Source organism: Halictus rubicundus, chromosome 8 (genome assembly GCF_050948215.1).
Source record: "Halictus rubicundus isolate RS-2024b chromosome 8, iyHalRubi1_principal, whole genome shotgun sequence".
In the NCBI taxonomy this organism is placed as follows: Eukaryota; Metazoa; Arthropoda; class Insecta; order Hymenoptera; family Halictidae; genus Halictus; species Halictus rubicundus.
Genome location: NC_135156.1, coordinates 17,893,827 through 17,902,590, shown reverse-complemented (window position 1 = coordinate 17,902,590; position 8,764 = coordinate 17,893,827).

Sequence of the window (8,764 nt, the reverse complement as noted above, 5' to 3'; positions counted from 1 at the left end):
TTCTTTGAAATTCCGGCGTGACTTTTGATTGGTTAATTAACTCTCGGAGGCGTAATCGATGCACGATCGTCGGGAACGCGCTGCGACAACCTCGACCGACAGGTGTGCCCGTACACGCTCGAGGTAACGTTCCTCCTTTTTACCAAGAACGCATCGCCCGAAATAACACCGGAATTTCCGGAACCGATTCGATACGATTCCACGACGACCGCCTTGGAAATCGATCTCGATCCGGCTCTTCTCGATCCCCCGGCTCAATCTTTATTCGACGCGACGCACGGTGGTTCGGAATCGTAAAGTAGACGGTACAAAATTCGAGAAATTGGACGACATCGGATGATTTAATATTTGGTCTACCGATGAATTAATACTCGTCCGAATCCTGTTCAAAAGATGGCGGTCCTTGATCATGTAAAAATTTAGAACAATCGAATTATAAACGTTCAAGCGTCGATGCTCCCTCGAAACTAGCAAAACAATAATATCAGATTCTACGAATTGAAAAACCACCAGAACTGCCTTCTTTATAACAAATACTGCATAGTTGAAAGAGGTATGACTTTTGTCCGCCTATTTTATGATTCTGAACCACTGTGCGTTTCTTTCGATTCGAGAAATCTTTGTTCACCTTTGTGCGTTTCAATTAAATGCACAGACTCCATATTGCACGGTGCCTGGCGAACAAAATTAGGCTCACACACGATACATTTTAACTTCCCAGTTTCGATTCTAATAGCTTCTGTAATTTTGTAGGAATTTTTGGTGTTCGTTAGTGAACGAACGATTAAAATAAAGAGAGAATTAACACTGAAATCGAAAGAAGAAGAGGTCCTAGATGTTTCGTGTTTCGTAGAACGAGTGGACGACGGTAGGCTCGAGGTAATTGCGAAACAAATGCTCGAGTAAGGGTGCCGATAATAACGAGTGTAAAGGGAAACGTTGGAGCGAGTAAATGGAGCGAGCCGTGGCCAGACGAAAGATAAACAAAAGCCTGCTAGGGAAACGAGACGCCGATAAACGCGCGAAATTACCGGGACGGCGCAACGCGCACCTGGCAGCCTCTAAAAGCCAGCGCGACTCCGAAAATAACACTGCTGATAAACTCGATTCGGTCGCGTGTGTCCACGCCAGCCAATCTTGCGACCGCAATTTATTTACCTACCTACAACTACACTTTAACAACCGCAAACAACAAACTTGCCCGCCACCCTTGCGAACCAGTTGCGCTTCCATTAAGCACAGATTGCTGATCAAAAATACAGGGAATCGAGCAACCATGCTCTCTTCTCCTAGAAAACCTTTCGGTTTCCAATGTCCTCTCGATCACATTCGCAATCCGTGATTTTTAGCGTCCCTTCACAAAAAGGGACGTTCCACCGGATCTCTCTGCAAAATAAAAATTGTCAATTGCAAGGTGGATTTTACGATTCTCGAGTTGATTACTTTTATCCTCTCAACTGAACTGACCTCTACCTAATATTTCTGTGCAGAGAGAAAGATTCGCTTCACAGTGAATTCTCGATATATGTCTCACTAGCGTATCGTCCATGAGCATACCCGAGCCGTGTTATGTTTACACTTCCGGGCGTCCGAGGCCTCTCTAGCTTCGTGACCCCTCATGCCCCGCGGTAGTTGGGGATACGCGACGTTTATCATCCAGGCCTCGGTGACATTAATCGAGAAATCGCTGTACTTAGTTTTCCCAGTTGTCTGGCAAAAATGGAAACGGATGTGCCTACTCTGTTGGCCACACGAGGACCGACGAGTCGTTATTTACAAGTTGATGGGACAAACGGGTCCCGTTGGTGGTCCGAGGGCTGAGGTGTTAAAGACGGGATCCTGCTGCTGGCCCTGAGACGTCGCGATCGTGACATCCTCCAGCGAAGGATTACCTGCTCGCGCGTTTATCCGCGAGGTACCGAGTAAGATTGGCTCTCTCGCCGAAAGAGGAAAAAGGCAGAAGGAAGAGAGAAAGAGAGAGAGAGAAGGAAAGGGGGAATAAAGGAGAGAGAAAAAAAAGAGACTGCCAAAGCCGGGGAGGAGCGGGACAGAGGGAGAAAGACGAGGAGATGCATTGCACGCGCGGATGGAAGGTGCGGACGTACACCTGAGAGCAGGTGCATCGCAAGGTCTCGGTCCTCTCCGGTTCTCTCTTTCCCGTGCCACCGGCGGACAATCGGTTGATCCGAGGGACATAAAATTGATCAGGTTAGCTCTTCGTCGAGCCGGCCCTTTCCTCTTCCATCATGAACCCTCTCTTCGCCTTTTCATCCGATTTCCACTCTTTCTCACAATTTCCATCGATCACGGATCGAGCGACGTCCCGGAGCTGCGAGGCTCCGTGGATCTCGATCGGGAAACGTTCTCCTCGATGTGCAATCTTCAAAGGCTTCGAACTCGATCGCTTACGAATTAACCCTCGTGCGGACGATCATTTCTCGTAAAAGTGCAATCCTTTTCAAGCATTATTGTACTGATAGGTCCAAACCATGGTTTAAACGTAGACGTCTCCCAAGAGAGTTCATTGTAACCATTCATCGATGTAGAGCTGATCATTATAGTCCCAAAGCGTGTGGGAACAATCATACAGCAGTGTACCTTGGTCGATTTACAACGATGTAACATTAAAGCTTGTTCTTCTACGTTTAATTTCTTAAGAAATTGTGAGCTACAAATATCGCTTGGTTTAAGGCCAAGCCAATGTGCGTGTGTGATCAAAATGTTGTGCTTGATCTTATCGTTGGCAGAAAGGAATCTCATTTGAGATGTAAAGTGCTTAATAAAAATGAAGAAAAGCTTTGTTTTCGAAGAGCGATAGCGCGAGTTCGACGGCACGGGGGCGAGGTCGCTGAATGAAGTCGTTCTGCCGTTTTCGACACGTCCGGCGGCCGTGAAAAGAATCCGCGATCGATTGTCGCGTTCGACCTTCGCGGAACGGAACAGCATGCGGGCACTTAATTTGCCATTAGCCGGCGCTCGCGGACGGAGTCGATGGTCGAAGATGCTGGTACGAACGGCCGCGGAATTCAAAAATTTCTCGGAATACCGAGCCGATTTACATGTCGGTCCGCGTCGAACACTGGACACCGACATCTGCTCGATATTCTAATTAGTCTGTTTTCGCTCGGTGTCCGTCTCTCTCGTCTCCTCTCCTCTTTCTCTTTTTCTGTTTCGGAGCGTGGTCGCCCCGTTTCGAAATCAAGCAGCTCCCGTCTTTGTTTATCGGGAGCCGCGTCAGATATTTCGAACACACCGGTGTGGACAAAGAGAGGCGAGCGAATTCGAGTAGAGAGAGCCTCTAAACTCGCCTACCGTGGTTGTTCCCTCGCCTCGCATCGACGGAACAATTTATTTCTCCAGCTGCTACGATTAGTTCCACTCGGCAGCTTTTAGTTTCTCGCGAAACGCTCCGAAGGGCGTGGACGACGCTCCGCGCAGACGGCCACCTCTGTTTCTACTAGCTCTACTCCTCTTCTGATTCTCACTCTTACCCTTGCTCTTACTCCTTGGTCTTACTTCTGTTTCTGCTAGCCCTCGTTTTTGGCTTACTCCTCTTCCTATTCTCACTCTTACCCTTGCTCTTACTCCTTGGTCTTACTTCTGTTTCTGCTAGCCCTCGTTTTTGGCTTACTCCTCTTCCTATTCTCACTCTTACCCTTGCTCTTACTCCTTGGTCTTACTTCTGTTTCTACTAGCTCTCGTTTTTGGCTTACTCTTCTTCCTATTCTCACTCTTACCCTTGCTCTTACTCCTTGGTCTTACTCCTTGGTCTTACTTCTGTTTCTATTAGCTCTCGTTTTTGGCTTACTCTTCCTCTTATCCTCACTCTTACTCTTGCTCTTACTCCTTGGTCTTACTTCTGTTTCTGCTAGCTCTCGTTTTTGGCTTACTCTTCTTCCTATTCTCACTCTTACCCTAGCTCTTACTCCTTGGTCTTACTTCTGTTTCTACTAGCTCTCGTTTTTGGCTTACTCTTCTTCCTATTCTCACTCTTACCCTTGCTCTTACTCCTTGGTCTTACTTCTGTTTCTATTAGCTCTCGTTTTTGGCTTACTCTTCCTCTTATCCTCACTCTTACTCTTCTTCCTATTCTCACTCTTACCCTTGCTCTTACTCCTTGGTCTTACTTCTGTTTCTATTAGCTCTCGTTTTTGGCTTACTCTTCCTCTTATCCTCACTCTTACTCTTGCTCTTACTCCTTGGTCTTACTTCTGTTTCTACTAACTCTCGTTTTTGGCTTACTCTTTCTCTTATCCTCACTCATACTTTTGCTCTTACTCCTTGGTCTTACTTCTGTTTCTACTAGCTCTCGTTTTTGGCTTACTCTTCTTCTCACTCTTACTCTTGCCCTTACTCCTTGGTTTTACTTCTGTTTCAACTAGCTCTCGTTTATGGCTTACTCTTCTTCTCACTCTTACTCTTGCTCTTACTCCTTGCTCTTACTTCTGTTTCTGCTAGCCCTCGTTTTTGGCTTACTCTTCTTCTCACTCTTACTCTTGCTCTTACTCCTTGGTCTTACTCCTGTTTCTACCAGCTCCCATTTTTGACTTACTCTTCTTCTCACTCTCACTCTTGCTCTTACTCCGGGCTAGATAATGTTCTCGGAAACATGCCGGACACCTTTACCTTTGAACGTAATTCGCCCGGCTCCCAGACCTGGAAAATAATAGACGATTCAATCAAGGGAACAAGTTACGCAACTTTGATGAAACTCATCGACCATCGTCCACTTCAACCGGCCGTAGACAGCCCTCAAAGTTAAGGGTCCGCGAAACGAGCATTTCTCCTTGCTGCCGCTGATACCGCGCACAGCAAGTCGAATATCATGTTTCTCATCGTTCATTATATCAACCGTTACCGTTGAGATTCTATGCATCATTAAATAATAACGAGCGACATTCGAGAAAGTTGATACAATCCTAACGAGAACGACGGGAAAGTATTTCAATTTAAAATGACTCGATTCGAAGAAGACAGACCTCGAAGGTGAGGATGTAAAACATTTCTGCTTCCTGATATTACACTGTTATTGTTACGATCACAACGTTTGCGGTACGCGTGGCAATATCATTGAATTCTATCTTATAGAAGATCGTAAAATGAAAGAGAAGAGATACTACGGGAAGGGTAATAGCCGTGTCCCGGAGCAAATGCACCGGCGTGGAGATCGGGTAACGAATCGGTGACTCTGTCTTTCGATCGAGCCGTAGAATGATCGGCTTTTGTCGAAGGCAATCACGCGGATGATGACGCGGCTACCGCCAGAACGCCAGCAGCTGCTTGTTCCCGTCGATGATCACCGCCCTCGGGTTTCAGGGTTTCGAAGTTTCAGGCGTGCTGCGTGTTGTCCTTCGTCGCGTCGCACTGGAATCTTGATTCCGTGGAATTCCTTCTCCTCTGATCGCGATGGAAACTCGATGCTCTTCGGGGCATTCCGGGCCGGCGTTTTTCCGAGTGACGTGGGTGAAGGGATTCCTTCGCGGTGACGTCGCCCGGGAATTAGGTAAATAGGTGCACCATTGCGAAATCGAATTTACGATGGGAACGATCCATGAAACCTTCTAGCGTCGTGTGTCGTGGAAACTCGACACTGATCTTGCTCGCTGATCCTTGATTATCGCAATAGACGTTAACCAGAAATTGAAATTGATTACCCCGGTGCCTGGTTATTGGCACAAGGGTGCAAAAATGCTAACTAAACATGCTGCAATTCGGAAGAGTACAGAGATTGCAAGAATTTAAAAGTGTCTATGTATTGTTTCCAGCTTTTTGAAGTTACCGAAGAAGAAGAGAGATTTCTGCTCGGTTGCGATTTTTATTCTGCCTAAAGATCCGCAGTCTATAAACTATGACTCTAAGCGAATACGCGTTAGGCCTCCGCGTAAAAGTTCGCCCACTCTGCCCCGTATCGTAGAATTGCACTCTGATTCACGGAGCCCCGGGGAATCATTCGGATCGTTGTGCGTCGTTTCACTTTATTATCGGCGTTCGTGAGTTAAGAGCATGATTTAAGGGGGCCACGGCAACCGCAAACGGAACTGATAATTCAGTAATAACTGTTCCAAATGAATTACAGGCTTTACTACCGTCGCGTGCTCGTTTTCACGATGCGCGCGCGCGCGCTGACAGTCCGTAGAAAGCTGCCCAACACCGGACGGACATTGCAGAACAATTTCGATGGACCTAGCCCCGAGTCTCCATAAATCAGTGACATCGACAGTGTCTCTCTTTCTCTCTTAATTATTCTCGAGTTAATTATCCCGTTTCTCGCTGGGTGGGTGGCATCGCTAGCGAAATAGTGGACCGTCTGACCTTCTCTCGACATCTTCTACTGAAGACGCGAGCGTCTAGGCTATAGCACGCGAACATGGTCTTTAGTAACCATGTACGCGATACGTGAAACATATATTTCAATCATGTTCGTCAAGCCGACGTCAGATTCAATTTTGCTGCTGTCAACATTAGCGTCTAGAAAAGTATGTACTGATCTTTTGCTGTGCACATACATTGAATTGTATGTTTGAGACTTCAGGAATCAGATATACAATCCTGCTGTCGTCAAAGAGACAATTTTGAACGTTTGGACAGTTTGTGTGCCAGCCTAAGAGCCTCGAAACTTCCCTAAAATAGAAAGTAATGTATTGAATGAATTAAAAATTGAAATGAGATTACGCGACCAACCTTCTTGCATCGAGCAGATCCTAATCTCCGCTACACTGGAAACATTGACGCAAAAATGAATTGATAAATCTAGAAACAAATAAATTCGACTCCCGTTTGTAGGAGTGGCGGCACTCGAAGTGTTAATAAACGTGTGCTACGTTGGGAAGAGTGGTAGTAGTGAGTCTTCAGAGTAGAATGTGCCGCGGCAAGAAGTAACAGAATAGATTTGTCCAGCTATCTTCCGGAGCGGCGTTCGAATTTGCATGAACATCCTCGGTCTAGTTAACAATTAGCCGCGGGATGTCTGGTACACGGGCGATCGTTGTCGTTCCCGATAATAAGGCGCGTCGACGTGCCGGCAAGAAGCGGGCATCGCCGTGTCCCCGCTAACTCCGCTTCATCCATTATTCACCGTTCATCCATTTACTTCGTTTAGCCCGTTCACTTCGGCGTATCGTCGCAAAAACCTGCAACCGGACACTTGTAATGCCCGCGCGCGGCGATGCCGAGAATGCAAGGTAGAAAATAAACAGGCAGGAACGTTGTCGCCGGGAAAAATGTTCCTTCTCGTCGCCGATCCGCTCTGTTACGCTCCTCTCGGCTCCGCGCCGCTCCGCTTCGTCCTCTACCCTGGGGTCTAATTAAATTGCCGTATGAAAGCTGATCGGTCGTTAAACGGTCCGCGCCGGCGAGACACGAAAATGTCAGTTCTTCTCAACCGAAATTGCCGGGTTCGTCACGAAGTTTCTTTTCCGGTCGCCGAACCCAATTCTTTTTTTTTTTTCAAAAGTGTTCGCACATCCAAAATTAATGACACAAAGCACATCTGAAAGAATTATCGCAGGGTAATCAACAGTTGAGAATTTGTTGGGCCTTGTCAGGCAACCTGCCTGAGTAGGACTAATCACGTGATGATGCTTTCTAGGTTAGCAACCTACCGTAATTCTAATAAACAATTGTATCCTATATTTTATAAGTACGGAACTGTTAATTGTAAACTCCTATTCCCAGCAGGTTCTAAAAATAGTGATACGGGGATTATTATTCGGTAAAATATATGGTCAACAAATTTGCTGAAAAGCGCTCTAACCTGTACTCTGTCATGTATAGGTTAAGTGCATCACTGCATGTTTCGTAAAAAAGAATTATTTGATCCCGAGACTTACCTTGACCTGGATCGGAAGAATACCCAGGATGATCTAACGATTTGCAGATGTTCGATGACTCGATGATGGTCTCGCTGAATACTTATTGATACACAGCTCGACGGATCCCACGCTAACCGGTTCTACTTGTTCCCCGACTGCTAAATGTTTTCTGGAACTTTCAACTTTACGCAAACACCCGATTGTTTAAAATTTCTTCGGGAAATTCTCAAAACATTCACGCGACTCTGCTGAATTTAAAGCGCAGTGGCCGCTGCGCGCGCAGCTATGCCGATTTACCGGTCACGTGACGCGACGCGGGAAACGAGTTTCGAAATACATCGATTCAAATTTCCTGTCAATGCCTTCGGCCACTGTCTTTAAATGTTAATGCACCCTTCTGCCTATTAATACTACTGTACTAAGTATAATCTACTTGGATATTTTAGTTCGGAGGCTGTCATGTGACAAAATAAACAATTCTAATTCGCTCAGCCTCCCTTGTACTCGCAGCCATGTTGGCTTCCTGGTCACGTGACGATTCGAACGAACCGCGAAAAAGTTCAAATTTTGAATTCGAATTGCTCGTGTACACGCTCTCTCTTTCTCTCCGTTTGTAAAAACGTTGTAAATACTCCTGGTTGATCATCGCATAGCAATTTAAGACCTACCAGCATCTTCGTGGCGCCTCTTCGACTTTTCTCCGATTATAAACTACATTTGTCCGATGAGACTCGTCGAAATATTCCTGGAAAAAGCGTACTCGTCGGCAATGAATCGTAAAAAGATACGTCGTGTTAGCAGCGCCCTTCGCGCGACCATAAATTCGCACAGCAGGTGCAGAGGGACGGTCGTGAATCACGCACGCGGGGACTAATTATCGTAATTAAACCTGAAGGATTTTATGCATTTATGACAAAAATAAGCGCGGCGAAATACGAAGCCGTAAAAACAAT